This window comes from Mustela erminea, chromosome 4 (assembly GCF_009829155.1).
Source record: "Mustela erminea isolate mMusErm1 chromosome 4, mMusErm1.Pri, whole genome shotgun sequence".
NCBI lineage: Eukaryota > Metazoa > Chordata > Mammalia > Carnivora > Mustelidae > Mustela > Mustela erminea.
In genome coordinates, this window is record NC_045617.1 from 122378837 (window position 1) to 122403418 (window position 24582).

Genomic DNA, 24582 nt, shown 5'->3' on the forward strand with positions numbered 1-24582 from the left:
TTGAATTTGGGTAAGTTTTCAGCCATTATTTCTTCAAACAATCTCTCTTACCCCTTTCTTTCTCTTCTGTCTGCAACTCTCACAATGCCTATGTTGGTTCCCTTTATGTTATGTCAGTGCTCCAGTAGGCTCTTCCCTTTTCTTCAGTTGTGTTCATTTTGTTCCTCAGACTTGATCATTTCAATGGTCCTTCCTTCAAGTTCAGTGATTCTTTTTTCTACTTGCTGAAATCTGTTCTTGAACACCTTCAGTAAAATTTTCATTTGAGTTATTGTGCATATCAGCACTGGAATTTCCTCTTAGTTTCTTTTTGTGTTTTGTATCTCTTTGTAAATACTTTATTTACCCATCTCTAATTTTCTTGACTTCTTTAATTCTCAGAGCATGATACAGACAGTTGATTTAAAGTCCTTGTCTAGTAAGTCCATCATCCAATCTTCCATAGGAACACTTTCTGCATTTTTTCTTTTTTTAACTTGGAACGGGTCATGTTGTCCTGTTTCTGTGTACACTTTGTGTTTTGTTGTTTTTGAAAATGGGTCATCTCAATCTTATGATGTGGTAACTCTGAAAATCAGATTCTTCCATCAACATGTTTGTTGTTTGTATTAATTTACTTATTGTTCTAGGCTGTGTGCCAGAAATCAGCCTTAGGTGTACACATCAGCTTTCCCCATGTCTTTTTTTTTTGAAGATTTTATTTATTTGACAAACACAGATCAGAAGCAGGCAGAGAGGCAGGTGGAGGTGGTGGGCGGGAGGGGGGAAGCAGGCTCCCTGCTTAGCAGAGAGCCCAATGTAGGGCTCAATCCCAGGACCCTGGAATCATGACCTGAGCCAAAGGCAGCAGCTTAACCCACTGAGCCACACAGGCATCCTCCCCATGTCATTTTTGAGCCTACACTTTTTCCTGAACATGTGTGTGCTTTCTACATCCTTATTCCTTCCAGCCCCTCCCCCCTGCCCCCACCTTAGTGCTGTTCAGTGAGAATCTGAGAGCAGAGTGGCAATACCTCTTTGTGGTCACAGGGCTGAGGGCAGAAGACCTGAGCTCCTTTATTCCTGCTCACTCATTACCTCCCCAGTGTGTCCCTGACCTATGACACTAGCACAGGGCCCTACATAAAGTGGTGATGCAGGTCTGTTCAGGTTTGGCTTGTAAAGTGTTTGCCCCAAATCTACACTGATATTGATGTTTCCTCTCCACTGAGTGCCCAGGGACTCTGGCTTTAGGGAACAGAGAGGTCTCCAAGCCAGAACTGTTGATTCCCAGATCTGCAGCCAGCCCCACAATATGACGGATGCTCCAATAAACACACTGCCACTTCCATGGAGACGACTTTGGACACAATTTCCTGTCACTCATTCCTACTGCTTTCTCTGCTGTTAGAGCCTGGGATACTGGCTCTTTCCTCAGTGATGTCAAGTGATGTCAATGCTAGAATCTTCAGTCCTGACTACCTTGGGTCCCACTGTCTGCTACCCTTAACAGCTAGATAAGAGTTCTGCTACTAACCTCAAATCTCATTTCTACTCTGATGGCTGATCTGGGGATTTGAGGGTGGCTCACCACATGCTCCAAAGGGCCTCAAGCCCTGCAGCTGAGTCAATGACCTATAACATAACTAAAGCCCCTTCCTGAGTGCAAGACATCTGAGAGGCATCTGGTGGTTAGGTGTTACCTGTCTATACTGCCCATGTGTTTGGAATATGAGTGCAGGAGGTACTATTCATATTCCTGGTTCCTTCTTCAGGCATTCAAGGCCAATATGTACATACCAAACTCACTTAGGAACTTGTGCAGGTATATGCACGCGTGCACGCACACACACACACACACACACACACACTCCATAAAGAACTCCCCTTTGAAACACCTATAAACTTTCCTCTTACCAGCCGAACTTGAAGGAATTCTGAACACAGCATTCATTCATTCATTCATTCATTCATTCGTCTAGGTATATTCCACGAATGCCTCTGGGCCAATCTCTGTGTTAGGCCTGGTAATCATTTAATGCCAGAGACACAGCACATATTGTTATAATGCTTCCCATCTCACAGGAAAGACAGACAATAAATAAAACGTAATAATAGTAGTACATTATACATTGCTGTTACCTATTACTAGAAAACAAAAAAATCTCCAAATAATACAACCATATTTTATTCTCCCTCATTGTGTGTCAGCTAGGCCCAACAGCAGCTCTTCTGCTCTGTGTGACATGGGTTGGGGCTATAGTCATCTGGAGATCTGAATGGTTTAGAATATTCTAGAATATGTTGCCTCTCAATGGGGAGTGTGCTGAGGCTGTTAAATGCTGCTTGCTGCCATTATGCCCTGTTGGTGCCATCTTGTGTTAATCCAGGTCTTGAAGGCTAACAAGCTCAGGGAGGAAAGAGAAACCAATAGAGGCCCATCTGGTGCCAAATATTGCTTTGTGTGCTCTCAGGACTTCTTCAGCTGTCCAAACTCAGCTTTTCCTTTTTCTGAAGGAGGATAACACCTTCACTATTTTCTCTCTCACACTTCTTTTCTCAGCCTCTACTGGTCTTCACCTGCCCTACATGATCCCTCAGCATTGTGACCTGGGCCTGCTTCCACCAACCACAAGACAGGAGCAGGAAAGGGCTCTGGGACCAAGAACAGCATTCTGGAGCAGAAACTCAAAGCCTTCCCTCCTCTCAAGCCCCAACCCGTCCACTCAAGGAGCACAGGGCATCCCTGAAAGACCGGTCCTATTACCTCTTCCTTGAGGCCAGGCAGTGGTCACAAACACAGCACCTTCTTTCCCTACGTGTCTTGAGCTCCACTTGCATAACCACCTGTGCACCAGGGCTGTTTGTCTGCTTGTTGGCCATGCTCAGCTACAGGCACAGACCCCACCAGCAGCTCAGCCTCCTCCCTCCCCTCCCCTGAGCCAACAGCTCCTAACTGGAAGGCACATCAGAAAGCGCAGATGACTGGCAGGCAGTCTAGAAAAAGAGGCTGCAGTGGGGTCTGTACATGACCTGACTCAGGAAAACCCCGTGCTCACAGTCCTCCATCCCCATCCCTGGCCCAGCTTTCAGGTGCACTAGGCCTTCATTGCTCCTTCTTGGCCCACTCGCACCTGGACTCACAGGTCCTACCCTAATGCTCCTTGCCTGAGGCTGCCAGAGCCTTCCTGCCCCTTTCCTAGCAGGGACTCCCCAGGCAATTCAGGCAGTGCCTCTTACAACCTTCTTGTAAATGAGGTGTAGGAGATTCTGGAGACCCCCATCTCTGAGGCTATCTATCCACCTTCTATCCTGAAACTGCCAATGTCACCCTCTGTCTTCCACCTCCCACCTGGAAATGCCCCTGGACCAACCTTGTTGAGCCTGAGGGTGAGAGAAGTAGGGAGCAGCTCAGAGCAGGAAGTCTCAGACCCCACTACCCAAACCACATCCAGAGCAAGAAGAGGTCACGTTCACCTCAAGGGCCCCCGGGACCTTGGCTTTGAATAGGGCTAAGGGTGTATATGCACATGTGGCTCCCACTCTCTCATCACTCTGACTTCAGCTCCTGTTACAGAGGCTGGTTTATCCCTCCATATTGTGCAGAGGGAAAGATGACGGACCCCCATATCCCAGGAAAACCCCTCCCATTCCACCCACTGCTCATATTTCTCACTAGGGCTCCCGCAGCTCTTGCTGACTTCTTGTTCTTAGAGAGAGGACTCATGCAAGAATGACAATAAGGAAACCAGCAGCAATAAGAAAAGTAGAGGGTTGTGCCTCCATTCTGATGCACCAGGGCCTTTCCTGGAAAAGGGTCTTACATTGACCTGGTCACTCCAGGACCACAGGACTGCTGTCTTCTCCCCTCCCTGCCTCCTATCCTGAACAGGCCCAGAATGTGAGGGCACAGGGTGTGCACTGTAGTTCCCTGTGGCTTCCATGTAGCAAGTGAACCTCTGATCCTCTCTCTAAAGAATCCTTATGGCCACACACATCCAGTAGGTCCCATTCCCACTAGGCTGGTCTCCCATAAACTTCTGGGTATACTGGTCAGGGAGATATTCCTGGGAGAGAAATGGAACACCCAGCCTGTCAGGCTGGCCTTGCCCTCCAAGGTCCGGCTGCAGATCATGTTCAGGGTTGGGGGCACTGGAGAAGAAAGCACAGAGCCAGTGAGGTACAGGGTTAGCCCTGCTCCCTTCTAAGGGAGAGAGATCAGGGCTGTTTCTCTCACCTTTCCACCTCTGGCTGAAGCTCTCATTCTCCAAGTCTGTTCTGCTTCATAGGACCCAGTTCCTTTGGACAGGCATGTTGTTGGATCTAAGATCCAGGCCTCACTCTGTTGAATCCATGTGTTGATGCTCGGGGGTGGGGCATGAAGGGTGGGTTCTTGGGCTGAGGGAACTATAAGGGAACAAATCTCTGTGACAGTGAGGCTAGGGCTTCCTCTCCTGCCTGACACCCATCTTCCCTGGTTCAATTTTCTGTAGGAGGACCACTGCCTTCCTGGACTATTGACACTAGGAGGAATCACTACTTCTTCCTGTCCTCCTCCTTATTCTTTTCCTCGTTCTTCTCTTCTTCCTTCTCATTCTCCCCCTTCTCCTTCTTCTTTTTCATTTTATTTATACTTATTTATTCATTGATTGATTGATTGATTGATGAACAAGAGATTGCATGAGCAGGCAGAGGGGCAGAGAAAGAGGGAGAAAGAGAATCCCACAGACTCTGCATAAGCATGGAGCCCCATGCTGGACTGATCTCACAGCCTTGAGATCATGGCCTGAGCTGAAATCAAGAGTTGGATTCAACCAGCTGAGCCTCCCGGGCACCCCTGGGAGGATTCACTTCTGTCTCCACATATCTCTATCCTTTATCCAGAGGCTTTAAAAGGACAGGCAGATCACAGTTACAATGCAACAGCAGAACACAGGTGCATTCCATCAGAAAAAGAGGGCTTCCTTGGATGGGGTTGTTTGGGGGGGTGCTCAATGGGTCTGGCAGAGAAGAAAGTCTCTGTCCCAGGGATGAACCATTTCTTCCCAAGAACTCATCCAGAACTCCAGATACTTCTGCTGCTTCTCCAAAGCTCTCCCTGAATATGGGCTGAAAAATCTTAGCTTTAAGAGCCATGTGCACCCGAGGACTTCTTGATTTCCATAACCAAGGTCTGAGAAGAGGACCAGGGAAGTGTCCATCCATGGGTCTTCAGATCATAAGAGACAAAGAGCTCCTCATTATAGTGGAAATGCCTGAAGACCCTGGTGCTGTTGTCTTCTCAGATTTCCACGTCCTAGATCTCCTAGACTAAATGCGAGCTGGCCACTATTCTGCTGTAACTTCTCTTATTCTGTGCCCCTCTGCCCTCCCTGCCCCATTGACAAACTCAACCTGAGGGGCCCCTCCCTGTTCTCCTCCATGTCTTCCCTGTGCTGGCTCAGTAATTGTCCCTGTAGGCTAAAATCCATAGACAGTCATACCTTACCCCTACTCCCAGGCAAATCCAGGGAAAGAGACAGGTCTCTTCTCTCTGCCCTGAACTTCCCTGGGAAAGATCTCCCATCCCCACCCCGCTGCAACCCCCTCTCACGTTCCTTTCTTTGCCTGCAGGGCTAGATGTCTGCCAGAGTCATTCTGAGGCTCCTCTGTTACCTTTCATGGCCTATGTGCCATGTGTCAGGTCCCAGGACTTCTTCCCACAGTCCCTGTGGCTTTGACATGTCTTTCTCACTGCCATGGTGCAGGAAGTCCTGACCATCCAAGTGTCTCTCATGAAAATTCTCTGATGCACAGATCCATCCTGGGATACTACCATGAGGTTATAATGAAGACCATGGGACCGTGGGCAGGAAGCAGAGCATGAATGAACCTGCTTCCTGGAAGTAGCTGCCTGTCAAATGTTTGACAACAGAGAATTTCTGCTGTCCTGAGCTGCTTGAAGTCTTAAGAATGCAGAAATTGCACCTGTACAAGGGACAGGAAGGAGACTTTCCAATCCAGATAAAGAGGAAAGGGGGCAGGATGGAGATGGAAGAAGGAATGGCCAAAGGTGGGTGGAGACGGTAGACATTCAGGATAGGAGCCAGGAGGGGGAGACAGGATCCTGTAAGTAGGTGTAGGTTGGAGGTAAAGGGGAGAGGCTGACCTTCAGGGACCAAGAGAGGAGCAAGAAGGCCATGGTGAAGGGGAAGTCTTGTCAGCAAGGCGGGAAGGGCAGTGGGAGGGGGGCTAACTTTGAGTGCTCTATGACCAGAGCTGACATGGTGCCCAGGGTTTCATGGTGGAGTGGAGAAGCAGAGGCTGCTGTTTGTGGTGGCGGTTCATCAGGGACTAGGTAGGGCCAAGGAAGGGAGGATCAGTAAGGCAGTGGGGCTGTGGAGGGGACTGTGACCACAAGGGAGTTTATGGTAGGTCAGTACTTCTGGTAGAGGGGAAGGTGTGGGACTAGGCCCAGAATGAAAGAGTGGCATGATGAGGCCCCTGGTGGGGAATAGGATGGACCTATTAGTGTTTGTTTGGGAGAGACAGTAAGCAGAGGTCTCAGAGGTGCTGGGCAGCGAGCCCAAGGGTAGTCTACATTAGACAGGAAGAGGAATAGAAGGGAAAATAGAGCCAAAACTCTATGATGAACACCTTGGGGAAGGACCTAGATGGTAGGGGTGGTTCAGGTGAGGATGGGGCAGGTCCGACCCCCAAGAGGTTTAGGTGGGACAACCACACCTGGCAGGTAGGCTGAGAGAAGGCTGGCTCTAGGGAAAGCCTGGAGCTCACCATGTGGCAGGAACAGCCAGTTTGGGGACTATGTGTCAGGAATGAGGCCCACTCGGGTCAAGGAACCAAAGGCAGGATGAAGGCCAGGGATCCATGCATTTGGACCTGGGGCACTTTTCCAGTCAGTGAGAAAGAGGGATGGCAAGAGGCAGCAGGGGAAACTAGTGCTGAGGGTCTAGGAATGGGGGATGGGATGCCCTGAAAGAACTTAATTACAAGGGGACAGGAGAGGAGGGGGCATAAGCTGAGAGCAGAGAAGAGGGAGGCTGACTGCAAGGGCCCCACAAGAGGCCCTCACAGGAGAGAGGAAAGCTTAGAGATGGCCAGGCACATGGACAAGGGCTGTGATCAGGCATTTAGGAATTGCACCAAAAATAATAAAGTACTTAGGAATACATGTAACTAAAAAGGTGAATAACTTGTACTCTGAAAACTATAAAACACCAATGAGTGAAATTGAAAATGGCACAAACAAATGGCAAGAATCCATGCTCATGGATTGGAAGAAAAAATATTGTTAAAATTTCTATGTTATGCAAATAAATCTACATATTTGATGCAATCTCTATCAAAATACCAACAGCATTTTTCACAGAGCTAGAATAATAATCCTAATATTTTATGGATTATCCCAAATAATCCTAAAATTAGCATGGAACCACAAAAGACCATGAGAAGCCAAAGCAGCCTTGAAATAGAGAAGTACAGCTAGAGGCATCACATTCCAGACTTCAAGTTATATTATAGAGCTTTAATAATCAAAGCTGTACGATACTGGCATAAAAAATAGACATCCATAGGATCAACGGACCAACATAGAAATTCAGAAGCAAACTCACAGTTATATGGTCAATTTGTCTTTGACAAATCAGGAAAGAATCGGTGATAGGAAAAATACTGTCTATTCAACAAATGGTGTTGGAAAAAGTGGAGAGCAGCATGCAAAGGAATGAAACTGGGCCATCTTCTTATACCATACACAGAAATGGATTTAAAATGAATTAAAGACCTAAATGTGAGACCTGAAATTATAAAAATCCTGGAAGAGGGCACAGGAAGTAATTTCTTTGATATCAAGAACAGCAACATTTTTCTAGGTATGAATCCTGAGGCAAGGGAAACAAAAGCAAAAATAGAGGAGTGGGACTACATCAAAACAAAAAGTTCCTGCACAGAAAAGGAAACAGTCCACAAAACCAAAAGGCAACCTACAGAATGGGAGAATATATTTGCAAACACAACTGATAAAGGGTTAGTATCTAAAATATACAAATAACTAATGCAATTAACCAAAGAAAAAACAAATATTCCGATTAAATAATGAATGGAAGACATGAACAGACATGTTTCTGAGAAGACATCCACGTGGCCAATAGACACATGAAAAGATGATCATCAATCATCATCAGGGAAATCCAAATCAAAACCACAATGATACATCACCTCTCACCTGTCAAAATTGCTAAAATAAGAAACACAAGAAACAGCAGGTATTGGTGAGGATGTGGAGAAAAAGGAACCCTCCGGCACTATTAATGGGCATGTAAACTGGTATAGCCACTGTGGAAAACAGTATGGAGGTTCCTCAGAAAATTAAAAATAGAATCACCATATGATCCAGAATTTCACTACTGGGTATTTACCCTAAGAATATGAAGACATTAACACAAAAAGATATGTGCATCCCTAATTAATTGCAGTACTATTTACAATAGTCCCATTATGAAAATAGCCCACATATCCATTGATAGATGAATGTATTAAGAAGATGTGGTACATTTATACGATGAAATGTAACTCAGCCATAAAAAAGATAGGAAGAATAAACATTGTTAAAATGTCTATACTGCCTAGAGCAATCTATACTTTTAATGCCATTCCCATCAAAATTCCACCGGTATTTTTCAAAGAGCTGGAGTAAGTAATCCTAAAATTTGTATGGAATCAGAAGAGACCCCAAATTCCTAAGGAAATGTTGAAAAACAAAAATAAAACTGGCGGCATCACGTTACCTGATTTCAAGCTTTACAACAAAGCTGTGATCTCCAAGAAAGCATGGTACTGGCATAAAAACAGACACGTAGACCAGTGGAACATAGTAGAGAGCCCAGATATGGACCCTCAACTCTATGGTCAAATAATCCTCAACAAAGCAGGAAAAAATATACAGTGGAAAAAAGACAGTCTCTTCAATAAATGGTGCTGCGAAAATCGGACAGCTGTATGTAGAAGCATGAAACTCGACCATTGTCTTACACCATACACAAAGATAAACTCGAAATGGATAAAAGACCTCAACGTGAGACAGGAATCGATCAGAAACCTAGAGGAGAATAGACAATAAAAAAGAATGAAATCTTGCCATTTGCAGCAACATAGATGGATCAAGAGAGTATCATACAGGCAGAATAGTCAGAGAAAGACAAAGACCATATGATTTTATTCATATGTGGAATTAAAGAAACAAAACAAGAGAAAAAGAGAAATAAAAAATGGAATATAAACATATAGAAACACATAGACATAAGTAATAAACATAACTATAGAGAACAAACGGATGGTTTCCAGAGAGGTGGTGGGTAGGGGCATGGGGTTTGGGTGAAACTGGTAAAGGGAATTAAGAGCACACTTAACTTAACAAGCAGCAAGTAATGTATAGAATTGTTGAATCACTGTATTGTACACCTGAAACTAATATAACAGTGTATGTTAACTACACTGGAATTACAATAAAAGCAAAACAAAACAAAAGAAAGATTAGTAAGTGGGTGTCCTTCACATACATCCTAGGCAGTTTTCCTACTGAAGTTTAGGCTAAGTCCTGAGGTGAGTGAGGCTATGCACAACTTTTTTTTTTTAATTTCTTTTCAGCATAACAGTATTCATTGTTTTTGCTCCACACCCAGTGCTCCATACAATACATGTCCTCCTTAATACCCACCACCTGGCTCCCCCAACCTCCCACCCTCCACCCCTTCAAAACCCTTAAGTTGTTTTTCAGAGTCCATAGTCTTTCATGGTTCACCTCCCCTTCCAGTTTCCCTCAACTCCCTTCTCCTCTCCATCTCCGCATGTCCTCCATGTTATTTGTTATGCTCCACAAATAAATGAGACCATATGATAATTGACTCTCTCTGCTTGACTTATTTTACTCAGCATAGTCTCTTCCAGTCCTGTCCGTGTTGCTACAAAAGTTGGGTATTCATCCTTTCTGATGGAGGCATAATACTCCACAGTATATATGGACCACATCTTCCTTATCCCTTCGTCCATTGAAGGGCATCTTGGTTCTTTCCACAGTTTGGTGACCCTGGCCATTGCTGCTCTAAACATTGGGGTACAGATGGCCCTTCTTTTCACCACATCTGTATCTTTGGATAAATACCCAGTAGTGCAATTGCAGGGTCATAGGGAAGCTCTATTTTTAATTTCTTGAGGAATCTCCACACTGTTCTCCAAAGTGGCTGCACCAACTTGCATTCACAACTTTTAAGAGTGGATTCTTCATTCCCTACAGTTCTATGGTTTTCATGAATATAATCTCTTTGGTTTTCAAATCCAAACATTTTAGGGGCTCATCTATCCTGTGCAGTACCTAGGACTCAGTGCCTGATGTAGAGCACAGACCCTTTGCTTCTCAGCAAATTTTTGTATTTTTGAAATTCCATCCTATTTTGGATTCTTGTTCCTGGGGTGAGTTTTTTTGTTTTGGTTTTGGGAAGAGTGTCTGCTTCTCTTACCTGTTTTGATGCTTCCCTTTTATCCTTTGTTATGGAGGCTCAGAGAAGATAGTCAGAGGAGATTTTTCCATATGCAGTTGTTAAGCTTATTGGGTTCATGGAAGTAGATGGGCTCAGGATCTTCATGAGCTGCCATCTTGAACCAATCCCCTGACACCATTTTTCTGCAAGAACTTTTGAAATTGGTAATTGGGGGTCTTCCTACTTTGGCCTCCTTTGTTAAGATTGGCTATTTTAAGTCCCTTGAATTTTCCTGTGAATTTAGAATAGTTAGTCGATTCTGAAAAAGGAGCTAGTTAAGTATCCAATAGAGATTGTGTTGAACAATAGATTAATTTGGGGAACATTGCCACCTTTACAATATTAAGTCCTCTGACCTGTGAACACTTTAATTTATGTAGATGTGTTTAAATTTTTTCCCATAATGTTTTGTCATTTTCGAGGATAAGTTTTACTTCTTATGTTAAATGTGTTCCTAGTATCTTATTCATGTTGGTGCTACCGTAAATGTTGTTTTCTTAATGTCATTGATTGTTTATTGAAATTGTATGGAAATGTAAGTGATATTTATGTATTGACTTCATATCCTGCAACCTTGCAGACCTTGTTATTAATTCTAATAGCTTTTTAGTTGATTCCCTAGCATTTTCTAGGTACAGGATCACATTATTTGCAAATAGAAGTAATTTTACTTCTTATTTCCCAATCAGGAGCACGTTATCTTATTTTCTTACTCCAGAGTCTCCAGCACAAAGTGTAATAGAAGTAGTGAGAATGGGCATTCTTTTAGTGTTCCTGATCTTAGCCAAGAAAACAACCAGTCTTTCACCATTAAGTAAGATGTTAGCTTAAGAGTTTCCATAAAAGTTTCCAAAAAGAGTTTCCTTTGATCAGTTGAGGAAATTCCTGTCTGTTACTAGTTTGTTGGGTTATTATTATGAAAGGGTGTCCAAGTTTGTCAAATGCTTCTTGTCCATCTGCCGAGATAAACATGTGGCCTTTTAAAATTTTTAAAATTTATTTTTATTATACTATTGTTTTTATTATATCATGGTTTTTATTTTTTATCATATTAATTATTTTTATTTTTATTTTATTTTTAATTATATTAATGTTTTAATTTATATTGTATTGTTTTTATTATATTATTTATAATGTTCACCATTGTGTAAGTTTAGGGGTACAATCTGCTGATCAATGCATTTCTATACTGCAAAATGATAACAACCATTACAACCATAGCATGAGCTAACACCGGTATCATGACACATAATTACCATTTCCTTTTCTGTGGTGCAAACATTTAAGACCTACATTCTTAGTAATTTACAAACATTTAAGAGCTACATTCTTAGTAACTTCCCCAATCTGCCACCTGGCTGTGCCCCATGGGAAGGAAAGTATGCATCTCCCAGCATATCTTGCATTTTTCTTCCTACAAAAACAATATTAAATATTTTATTAATTATATATTCTAGAGACAGACAGAAATTATGTGGATGAACAGGCGAAGGGCAGGGGGAGAGGGAAAGAATACCAAGTAGATTCTGCACTGAGTGTGGAGCCTGACTCGGAGCTCCATCTCACCACCCTGTTACCATGACCTCAGCTGAAATGAAGAGTTGGATGTCCAACTGACTGAGCCACAAGGTGTCCCCCGAAAGCCATTAAATGTATATGTAAGACCCCTTCCACAATGAGGACGCTCATCAATGCCTTCAGTGCTTCCCGATCTGCGAGTCCCAGGATTGCTTGTGGGTTTGTTACAAATACTCAGGCCTCTCCCTAGACCCACGATCTTAGAATGCTGGGCATGGGCCCAGGAATCACGTACATGATAAGCCCTATAAGAGAGGCTGATGTACGGCCATGTGTGGATTCTGCTTCATGTGCTTGCTACTCAGTGTGGGATCTGAAGGCCAGCAGCAGCTGCACCAACCTTGTTATCAACCCAGCATCTCATGCTGTACCCCAAACTGTCTAGATCTTCATAGCCCAGGAAATTCCTGTGCACACTGAAAGCTGGGCCTCCTTGTCTATATGCCTTCTAGACGCAGAACCACATTGTGCATTGCACTCTGGGTGCACGCTCTGGTCCGTTTGCTTAGCCCTGAGAAGTCCAGGGTTTCTTCCTGTTACTTTATCTTCTATGGTCATGGCCCCCTTGGTGACCTCATCTATGCTGAAGGCTGTAATCGTCATTTATATGATGTCATCTCCCATGTCTGTTTCTCCAACCTAGGTACTTCTCTTACCCTGCAATCTGTATCCAACTTCCAACCTCACTGCATTTCTATTAGACATTTCTAATTCCATATGTCTAAATTGGATGCCTGTGATGCTGGTTCCCCAAATGTCCTCCTTCCAGAGTCTTTCTTGTTTCTATGGATAGCACTCTGCATTTCTACTTGCAGTCTGAAATACTGGATGTCCTCCTTGATTCCTTCTTCTCACTACCCAGAATGAATCCAATAGGAAATGATACAAAGTCCCATCTTTAACTGTCTCCCATAGTCAATCACTTCCTATTATCTTCCCTCCACATACCCAATATGTGCAGCCTTCACCTCCATCCTGGGACACTGTTTTAGTTTCCTACATGTTCCCTTTGTTTGCTCCCACTGCAACTCTCAATGCTGAATAAGACCAAAAAGATATTTTTAAATTTATTTTTTATTTATTTTCAGCATAACGGTATTCATTATTTTTGCACCACACCCAGTGCTCCGTGCAATCCATGCCCTCTCTAATACCTATCACCTGGTTCCCCCAACCTCCCACCCCCCAGCCCTTCAAAACCCTCAGATTGTTTTTCAGAGTCCATAGTCTCTCATGGTTCACCTCCCCTTCCAATTTACCCCAACTCCCTTCTCCTCTCTAACTCCCCATTCTTTTTTTTTTTTTAATTGTGTCATGGTAGTCACCATACAGTACATGATTAGTTTTTGTTCCATGATTCATTGTTTGCATATAACACCCAGTGCTCTACACAATCCATGCCTTCCTTAATACCCATCACTAGGTGCACCCATCTCCCAACCCCCACAACACTTTTAAAACTCTCCATTTCTTTCCTGGAGTCCATAGTCTCTCATGGTTCATCTCCTACTCCCTTTTCTTCCCCTTCATTTTTCCCTCCTCCCAGTGCATCCACGCTATTCCTTACATTCCACAAATAAGTGAAACCATATGATAATTGACTTTCTCTGTTTGACTCAATTCTTTTAGCATAATCTCTTCCAGCTCCATCCATGTTGATGCAAAAGTCGTGTATTCATCTTTCTGATGGCTGAGTAATCTTCTATTGTGTATATGGACCACATCTTCTTTATCCATCTTCTTTATCTTCTTTATGTCCGTCTGTTGAAGGGCATCTTGGCTCTTTCCATATTTTGTCTATTTTGGACATTCCTGCTATGAACCAACTGGAGTGCATATGCCCCTTCTTTTCACTACGTCTGCATCTTTGGGGTAAATACCCAGTAATGCCATTGCTGGGTCATAGGGTAGCTCTACTTTTAATTTTTTGAGGAACCCTCACACTCTTTTCCAAAGTGGCTGTACCAATTTGCATTCCCACCAACAGTGAAAAAGGGTTCCCCTTTCTCCACAATTTCTCCAATATTTGTTGTTCCTGCCATTCTAACTGGTGTAATTTTCTGCTGTAACTGTCTGTTTCTGAGAGTGGGGTGTTACAGTTTCCTACAGTCAATGTATTATTAGCAATATGTCTCTTTATTTTGATTAACAGTTGGCTTATGTAGTTGGCTGCTCCCATCCTGGGGACATAGATATTTACCATTGTTAGATCTTCTTGTTGGATAGACTGTTTAAGAAGATATAATGTTCTTCTGTATCTCTAACTAAAGTCTTTAGCTTAAAATCTAATTTGTATAATATGAAAATTGCTACCTCAGTTTTCTTTAGAGGTCTGTTGGAGATAGTTCCTCATCCCTTCACTTTCAGTCTGGATATATCTTTAGGTTCAAAATGAGTCTCTTGTAGACAGTATATGGATGGGTCCTTTTTATCCAATCTACAACCCTGTGCCATTTTTTGGGAGCATTTAGACCATTCATGTTGAAAGGGATTATCGACAGATAGGATTTTATTGCCATCATGTTGCCTGTGAAGTCCTTGTTTCTATGGATTGTCTCTGTATATCTCTGTTCTGTATTGCTCTTGGGGTCTTTCTCCTTTTATAGAATGCCCCCCCCCCCGCCTTAGTGTTCCTTGCAAGGCCAGCTTAGTGGTCACAAATTCTTTTAGTCTCTGTCAGTCCTGGAGGCTTCTTATTTCTACATCTATTCTGAATGACAGCCTTGCCAGATAAAGAATTCTTAGCTGTGTATTCTTCTCATTTAGTACCCTGAATATGTCTTGCCATCCCTTTCTGGCTTTCCAGGTCTCTCTGGACAGATCGGACATTATTCTGATGTTCCTCCCTCTGTATGTGAGGATTCTCACCCCTAACAGTCCTTAAAATGGTTTCCTTTGTTCTAAATTTTGTGAGTTTTACTATTACATGCCTGGGGATTGATCTGCTCTCATTGATCTTGGAGGATGTCCTCTTTGCCTCTAGGACACAATTACTTGTTTCATCTGGTAGGTTAGGGAAGTTCTCAGCTATGATTTGGTCAAATATATCTTCTAGTCTTCTCTTTCTCTCCATCCCTTCAGGGATCCCAATAATTCTGACATTGGAATGTTTCATGGCACCATTTATTTTTCTAACTCTGCTTTTGTGGATTTTAAGCTGTTTGTTACAGGCCTCCTCCTGCTCCTTCTTTTCTATCACTTTGCCTTCAAGATCACTAGTTCATTCTTCTGCTTCATCTACTATAACTGTTAGAGTATTTAGATTAGATTGGATCTCATTGATAGCATTTTAAAGTTCTGTCAGATCTGCTTTCACTTCTGCCCTTATCCAATCTATGTTGCCATTAATAGTTTTCTCCAGCCTGACTATTGTCTTCATAATTGCTACCCTGAAGTCTATTTCTGACATCTTACTTAGATCCATATCCATTAGATATGCTGGAGAGGCCATTATCTGTGGGGTTTTCTTTGTTGGGAATTCTTACTGCTTGTCATTCTGTTGAGCTGTGGTTGAGGGAATGTACAGCTGAAAATATCAACCACTATCCAGGCAAGGTGAACCCTGGGAAGTTTCAGAGCAATGAAAGTCATCGCCAAAAAACCCAAATGAAACCAAACCAAACCAAACCAAACCAAAACAACAACAACAACAAAATACTACCAAAGTGAGCCCCAAGAGTAAGATTTATAAAGTACAAAAACAAAAACAAGCAAACAAACAAAAAGACTGACAAAAGAAGAAAAAAAAAAAACATAAAAAGGGGGGGCGGTGATAGGAAGGTGGTTATAATCCCTCGATATGGGTGAGGAAGGGTATTTCAGTTCTTCCTGGATGTATCTTGTTATCTTTGTTAGGGAATTCAACTTTCCAGATATACAGGGAAATTAAAACTCGTATTTATATAAAGATAGTTTTGAGTAAGGAAAAAACAACTACATTGAAGCTTAGATCTATACACATAAAAAAAGAAAAGAAAAAAATGGTATATGTATGAATAATTTTAAGTTAAATGTTACTATGGAAAAAGTATTAAACATCTAGTTGAAATGATAAATAAGTAAAAGAAAAAGAACAAGAAACATGAGAAAGAATTTTTAAAAAAGAGAGAGAGAGGGACGCCTGGGTGGCTCAGTTGGTTAAGCAGCTGCCTTCGGCTCAGGTCATGATCCCAGCGTCCTGGGATCGAGTCCCACATCGGGCTCCTTGCTCAGCAGGGAGCCTGCTTCTCCCTCTGCCTCTGCCTGCCATTCTGTCTGCCTGTGCTCGCTCTCTCCCCCTCTCTCTCTCTGATAAATAAATAAAAAATCTTAAAAAAAATTATAAAAAAAAAAAAAAAAAGAGAGAGAGAGAAGTTATATCTAAGAAATATACAGGTTGTGAAGCAATGCCAGGAGCTTAATATACTGTTTTCCCCTGATGCTGGAGTATTGCAGTTTTATGGGGACCCTGTGGTGGTTGTTCTCTTGTTCTTTTGGCTTGTCTTCTGGGGGCAGGACCTTGCCATGTTGTCTTTCAGGCAGTCCTGCTTGGGCTGAATTGCCCTGCCCCTTATCAAGCGGCTTGGCTGTGTGGAACCTGTTTTTTTAGGCTTTTGTTCTCTAGTGGCTTTTTGCACCATTTCAGAGGGACAGAGCAAACTGTCTGCACCCCAACCTGTCCCTCAGAGAGAAGCCTCAGTCTGCTCCCCTCTGGGTGTTCAAGAACCACACAGACTCCCATTCTGCAAACTCTGCTGAGCACTGCAACCTCCCATAGGTGGTGCGCACCCCCAGCCACTATCCCAGTGGTCGCCCGAGGACCCTGTTTGACTCTGTACCACCAAAACCATGAGATTTATTGGTCTGGGTGAGCTTGGTCCCAGCGGTTGCCATTCTTGGGACCACTGACTCAAGTCCACACCAGGTCCTCTGAGGTGCCGTCGGGTGCATGGGTGGTCAGTGTCTGCAGCCATCCTGGGACTGTGGGCTTAGGTCTGCACTTTTGGACACCCAGTCCCAGGAATTCTCCCTTTGTTCTGTCTGAGTGCTGTTATCAGTCCCTTCCTATCGAGCAGCCACCAATCTCCAAGCTGTTGCTGGTCCCCAGCTCAGGGCACTTTCACTTTGTGGTATTTTTTCCCAGGCTCACTTCTGGTGGCTCCCTCCCTCTTCTGTTTCTCCTCTGATATCTGCCTGTGCCATCCCAGCTCCATGTTTTGTACCTCTTGACTGATGATCCTCTGCCCCCAAAGAGATCCAGATGTATAATCTTACATTTCAGGCTGTTGTGTGTTCAGAGTGCTCCAATAGATATCCAGCTCAACTCAGGGGACCAGTTGAAATAGGATCCCCTACTCCTCTGCCATCTTGCCCCTACCCTGATTTGTTCATTCTTATAACTCCACATTTCACTCAGAGGAAATTCAAAATCCATCTCACATCCTCAGGCCTGCATGATGGGGTTAGTATCTGACCTCATGTCATCTGCTCTCTGCTGCAGCCACAGTGGCCTCCTCACCCTTGCTTGAACACAGACAGGGTCCTGCTCTAGTTTGTGTGCACTAGAGGCTCCCTGCCTAGAAAGATCTCCCCCCAGGCCACTTCTTATGCAATTTTTTCATGTCCTTCAAATCTCTCACAGGTCACCTTCTCAGGGAGGCTCACACTTACCACCATAGTAAAGTAGCCATCTTCCCTGTCCCCACACAGTTCTAGTTCTCCTCTGCGTCCCCTTCCTCACTGCACTTCCCAATCTCTAACACATACACACATCCCTTAGTTACTAGCAGACAGTCTGCTCCTCACTACCAGCACATACGCCCCCACCAGGTGGGCCCATTTGGTCTGTTTCTACTTCCCTGAGGTGTCCTAGATGCTACAAAGGAGTTTCTGTGTTTGATAATTACCACTTGGAGAAATGATCTGCACAGAGAGTCTCTGTCTTCTAGATGAGCCTTAGGCCATAGCTGTTCATGGAACCTATCACTTTTCTCACCAGTGGTGGTCTCCTCCACGTTCTCATGTCCTCCTCTCTGCATCATCTCTCCGACATGCACAGGAAACAATGGCAGTTCTCCCTTCAGGAAAGGTGTATCTAGGCTTATGGGTCATGTATTCCAGAGAAATGTGAATTGAAATTAGACACTGTTTCATCACTCTATGAATCAGGAGTGGAACCAGAACTGGAATTACTAGTGTCAAGAATAGGGGGGCATGTGGGTGAGCCAAGAAAATAGAAACTAACTGAAATATAATAAGGATGAGAAATTTCCAGTTGCTGCCTCTAAGTTCATAATCTACTTTTTTTTTTTAAAAGTTGAGGGAAACATAGAAAGAATGATCCAGAACATCCCTAGAAGGAGAAGAGATGGATGGGTCTGAAAAGTCACCTTTCAACCCCACAGATACTCCTGTGTGCAGGGGCCCCCTGGGCCTTGTGGGGACAATGAGAGACAAGGACCCCTGGGGCTGGCCCAGACTGGGAACACCAGAGGAACATGAGACCAGAACTTGTACCCAAGAACAACAACAGGCCTAATTCTCCATAGAAACAAAGGAGGAGGAAAAAAAGACAACAAAAACTTGGGGGCTGAGTCCTGACCCAGTCCTAAGCCTTGGCAACCCCCTTCACAGGAAGATCTTGCTGCATAATGTCCTAGACACAAGAGAGATCTGAGTCCTTGTGATCCCTGGGCCTAGTGGGACAAGTTTCCACTGATGGGACAAGGGACAAAGGAGCAACAAATATGACCAGCAGAGCAGTGAGCATGTCAAAACCGAGGATACACTGAGCACAGGCTGGGCACGGTCCTCTCCATGCTGGATTTTCACAGACTCTTGCATCCCCACACCCAGAGGAAGCCCAGGAAACTTGTAGACCCTGGAAGGCTCTCAGTGCTTCTGTTTATTTCCTCTCTCAAACTTTAATAGTCCTCTTTTTATCTTTTTATTTTTAACTTTTAATTTTTTCAACACTTTAAAATTTAAATTCAATTATTTAACATTCAATGTTTTATTGGTTTCAGAGTACAGGATAGTGGTTCATCAGTCTTATATTACACCCAGTGCTCGTTACAAAATGTACTCCCTTTAATGTCCATCACCCAGTGGTGCCATCCCTCCACCTGTGTCTCCTCCAGCAACTCTCAGTTTGTTTCATATGATTAAGAGTCTCTTATGGTTTGTCTCTCTCACTGGTTTCATCTTATTTTATTTTTTCCTCTCTTCCCCTGTGATTCTCTGTTTCGTTTCTCAAATTCCACATATGAATGAGATCATATGATAATTGTCTTTCTCTGGTTGACATACTTTGCTTGGCATAATACCTTCTACTTCCATTTATGTCATTGCAAATAGCAAAGTTTCATCTTTTCGATGGCTGAATAATATTCCTGTGTGTGTGTGTGTGTGTGTGTGTGTGTGTAATATCCTTATCCATTCATCATCGATGGAAATACAGGCTCTTCCCATAGTTTTACAATGGTGGACATTGTTGCTATCAACACTGGGGTGTACGCGCCCAATCAGATAACTACATTGGTATCTTTAGGATAAATACCCAGGGGTGCAATTGCTGGGTTGTAGGGTAGCTCTATTTTCAACCTTTTGTGGAACCTTCACAGTATTTTCCAGAGTAGCTTCATCAGCTTGTATTTCCACCAACAGCATAGGAGGGTTCTCCTTTCTCCACATCCTTGCCAACATTTGGTGTTTCCTGACTTATTAATTTGAGCCATTCTGACTGCTGAGAGGTGGTATTTCAATGTGATTTTGATTTTAATTTCCCTGGTGGCTAGTGATGATGAGCATTTTTCATGTGTCTGTTAGACATTTTTATGTCTTCCTCAGAGAAGTGTCTGCTCATGTGTTTTACCCTTTTTTGACTTGATTATCTGTTTTTTGGGTGTTGAGTTTGAGAAGTTCTTTATAGATCATCGATATGAACCCTTTGTCTGTAGGCCATTGGCAAATATCTTCTTCCATTGTTCTGTTGGCTGTTTCCTTTGCTGTGCAGAAGCTTTTGATCTTGATGACATCCCAAAAATTCATTTTCGCTTTTGTTTCTCTTGCCTTTGGATTCTGTTTTAAAAGTTGCAGTGGCCAATGTTGAAGAGGTTTCTGCCTATGTTCTCCTCTAGGATTATGATGGATTCTGGTCTCAAATTGAGGTTTTTCATCCATTTTGAGTTTATCTTTGTGTATGATGTAAGAGAAGGGTCCAGTTTCATTCTTCTGTATATAGTGGTCCAATTTTCCCAGCACCATTTATTGAAGAGACTGTCTTTCTTCCATTGGATATTTTTTCCTGCTTTGTTGAAGAGTAGTCGACCATAAAGTTGAGAGTCCATATCTGGGCTCTCTATTCAGTCCCATCGGTCTATGTGTCTGTTTTTATGCCAGTACCATGCTGTCTTGGTGATCACAGCTTTGTAACATATCTTGAAATCAGGTAATGTGATGCTCTGAGCTTTGTTTTTCTTTTTCAACTTTTTTTTTGGTGGTCTGGGGTCTTTTCTGGTTCATTTAAGGATTGTTTTTCCAGCACTTTGAAAAATGCCATGGTATTTTGATTGGGATGGTGTTGAAAGTATAGATTGCTCTGGACAGTATTTTAACAATGTTTATTCTTTTGATCCGTGATCATTGAATGTTTTTCCATCTTTTTGTGTCTTCAATTTCTTTCATAGGTGTTTTGTAGTTCCTAGAATATAGATCCTTTACTTCCTTGGTTAGATTTATTCCAAGGTATCCAAGGTTTTTTAGTACTATTGTAAATGGAATTGATTCTCTAATTTCTCTTTCCACAGTTTCATTGTTAGTGTATAAGAAAGCAAGTAGTTTCTGTGCACTGATTTTGTACCTGGCCACATTACTGAATTTCTGTATGAGTTCTAGTAATTTGAGGGTAGAGACTTTTGGGTTTTTCACATAATGTACAGGTCATCTGCAAAGAGAGAGAGTTTGAATTCTTCTTTGCCAATTTGAATATCCATTAGTTAATTTTTTGGTCTGAATGCTGTTGCTAGGACCTCTGGTACTATGTTGAACAATAGTAGCAAGAGTGGTCATCCTTGTCATGTTCCTGAACTCAATGGGAAGGTTGTCAGCTTTTCCCTATTGAGAATTATATTCACTATGGGTTCTTCATAGATGAATTTTATGAACTTGAGGAATGTTCCCTCTATCCTTATACTCTGAAGAGTTTTAATCAGGAAAGGATGCTGTATTTTGCCATATGCTTTTTGTGCAGCAATTGAGAGGACCATGTGGCTCTTGTCTCTTCTGTTACTTATCTGTTCTATCACAATGTGTTTTTTTTTAATTTTAAAAGATTTTATTTATTTGTTTGACAGAGACCACAAGTGGGCAGAGCGGCAGGCAGAGAGAGAGAGGGAAGCAGGCTCCCTGCTGAGCAGACAGCCCAATGCGGGGCTCGATCCCAGGACCATGAGATCATGACCTGAGCCAACGGCAGAGGCTTTAATCCACTGAGCCACCATAGCACCACTATCACATTGATTAGGAATGTTGAACCACCCTTGGATCCCAGGGATAAATCCCACCTGGTGGTGATGGCTAATCCTTTTAATGTACTGTTGGAGTGTATTAGCCAAGATGTTGTTGAGAATTTTGACATCCAATTCATCAGGGATATTGGCCTGAAATTCTCCTTTTTGATGGGGTCGTTGCCTAGTTTGGGGCTCAAGGTAATGCTGGCCTCATAGAAAGAGTCGGAAAGTTTTCCTTCTGTTTCTATTTTTTGAAACAGCTTCAGAAGAATAGGTATTATTTCTTTCTTGAATGTTTGGTAGAATTCCACAGAGAATCCCTCAGACCCCAGACTTTGTTTTTTTGGGAGGTTTTTGATCACTGCTTCAATCCCTGGATTCCGCTAGGTGACACTGTTTTGGTCCCTGAGATTTTCAGCTCTGGTCAGTGGGGTGAATATGGCTACACCTTGATCTCTAGCCCTGGATCTGAAAATTCACACTCCCCACTCTTTAGTGAGCCTGCACAGAAAAGCAATCAATCAGTCTGGTCTCCCTGGTTTCCCTATGAACTCTGTGTTCACCCAGGCTGTGATCAAGCATTTTTATGTCAGGAACATGACTAAGTCTCAAAACTCCAAACATAATGGACTCCTGCAGCAGGGACAGGTGCAGTTCCACCCAGGGGAGGTAGGGATCTGGCTGGCATGGGGTCTCAGATAATGTTGGAAAAACACTACAATGGGGAGGACAGTGCCCAGAAGAGTTCCATTAGAAAGTGATAACAGTTAAAAAATACTTCTTAAAAAACAGTATGATAAAATTAATAGCACATCCTATACAGTCTTCTGTAATCTTGACTTTAGGAACACAGAAGTGAACAGCTCAGTGAGCTGACCTGAATGCAGTGATGTAACAGTTCTCCTGTAGTAAAGCTGTTTTTAAAAAACTAGGATTGAAATCCTTAATATAATGATTTTAATCATCAGTGGCCTCACTTTCAGCTGGACCCCTAGTAAGTTTTTGAATTCCTTGTTTTGCTGCAGGAACTTTCGGTTTTGCAAAACTTTGCTATGTGCCTGCGGCTTTGGGTGTCCGCCTTAATAAAGGAAGTCCATGGCCAACTCATCCCCAATTTCTCTCTTGATCTTTCTTTCTTTCTTTTCCTTTTTAAAAGATTTTATTTATTTGAGAGAGAGAGAGAGAGAGAGAGAGAGAGAGAAAGCACAAGCAAGGGGAGGGGGAAAGGGAGGGGGAGAAGCAGGGTCCCTGCCAAGCAGGGGGCAAGACATGGGGCTCAATCCCAGGACCCTAAGATCATGACCTGAGCTGCAGGAAGACACTGAACTGACTGAGCCACCCAAGCACCCCATCTCGATCTTTCTAATGACATCCATTTGTAGTTGTCTTTCACCAATTTCTAGCAGAGGGCTCTCACAGCTAGAATATAGCATCCATTCTCTTTATTGGATGTGTATCCAGGCATTGAATAAATAAAAACTATGGACTTCAAATTGTCTCCTTCATGGGAATGTTTATACAGGAAGAAATGGTAACGTGTGAATCCTTGGGACTCCTCCTTGGCAAGTCTTTCAGTTCTGTCTTTGTTGTCTTGGCCAAAATTTCACCTTTCATATCTATTTCCAGTTGCACATATTTGAGCTGTCTGTTACTTAATGTTTCCATACCTTGAATAGCTTCTCAAGAAAAAAGAAATGTTACTTCTTGTACTGTTTGATGCTGCGTGTCCACACCCATGTCAGTCTGTGCCTCATTAATTTTAATCTGTCATGATTCTTCTTCAGCTGTGGTCAATGGGGCAGGAGAAGATTGTGAAGGCAAGTGTTTTTTATATCTGTGTAATGATGCATCTTCCTTTACTGTTCCAAACACTTCATCGGTAATGTGGCCCCCTCCAAACAAACTCCCTTTTCAGAGATCCACTTGTACCCACATACAACATATTTTAATGACGACAAGAATGTTCTTGACCAGACAATGAATATCCAGTCATATCCCTGGGCATTCTGAGAGTCTAACCTGGACACTATGTAGCATGGCTGTCTGTCCTCCAGGATGGGTAAAACAAAGGAATCATAATCCTTACCCCAGGAATGGAATGCTGACTACATGATCCAATCACAAGTGTCTCATTTTTGATATTTTTAGAACTCGATATTTTTCATTTCTCCTCTGGCAAAGATATCTTTAACATCTTCACTTGCTTGGAGGCGGGTCTGTTGAGACATGGCAGCTGTGGGCTCCCAGGTCTGGCACCAAGTCTGTACAGAGACATTTCAGGCTGAGTGGCATGGAGTGTCACCCAGGTGGCAGGAGCAGCAGAGACAACAGTTCCTACTGAATCTCAGGTGTCCTGTGTCAGGGGAATCATAACATCAGCACCTTCAGCTTGAAACTTCCCCAGTGTGTTATTCAGGGAGACACTCTTTTGGGAAACATCCCTGGTGTTCTCCTTTACATATCAGTAAAACCCTTCCTTTCCCTATTCTTTGGCTTCACTGAGTTTTGTTTTTTTTTTTTAAATAGCTGTTTTATTTTATTTATTTATTTTAATTTTTTATTTCTTTTCATCGTAACAGTATTCATTGTTTTTGCACCACACCCAGTGCTCCATTCAATATGTGCCCTCTCTAATACCCACCACCTGGTTCCCCCAACCTCTCACCCCCAAGCCCTTCAAAACCCTCAGATTGTTTTTCAGAGTCCATAGTCTCTCATGGTTCACCTCCCCTTCCAATTTCCCTCAACTCCCTTCTCCTCTCCGTCTCCCCTTGTCCTCCATGCTATTCATTATGCTCCACAAATAAGTGAAGCCATATGATACTTGACTCTCTCTGCTTGACTTATTTCACTCAGCATAATCTCTTCCAGTCCTGTCCATGTTGCTACAAATGTTGGGTATTCGTCCTTTCTTTTTTTTTTTTTAAGATTTTATTTATTTATTTGACAGAGAGAAATCACAAGTAGGCAGAGAGGCAGGCAGAGAGAGAGAGAGAGGGAAG

At 42.9% G+C, this 24582-nt stretch overlaps 2 pseudogenes; one reads left to right on the forward strand and one right to left on the reverse strand.

The window, feature by feature from the left end:
• The window catches only part of LOC116587519, a 592489-nt pseudogene that overhangs the window by 91643 nt on the left and 476264 nt on the right, over positions 1 to 24582 (forward strand).
• Positions 22506 to 23808, reverse strand: LOC116587525 (annotated as a pseudogene).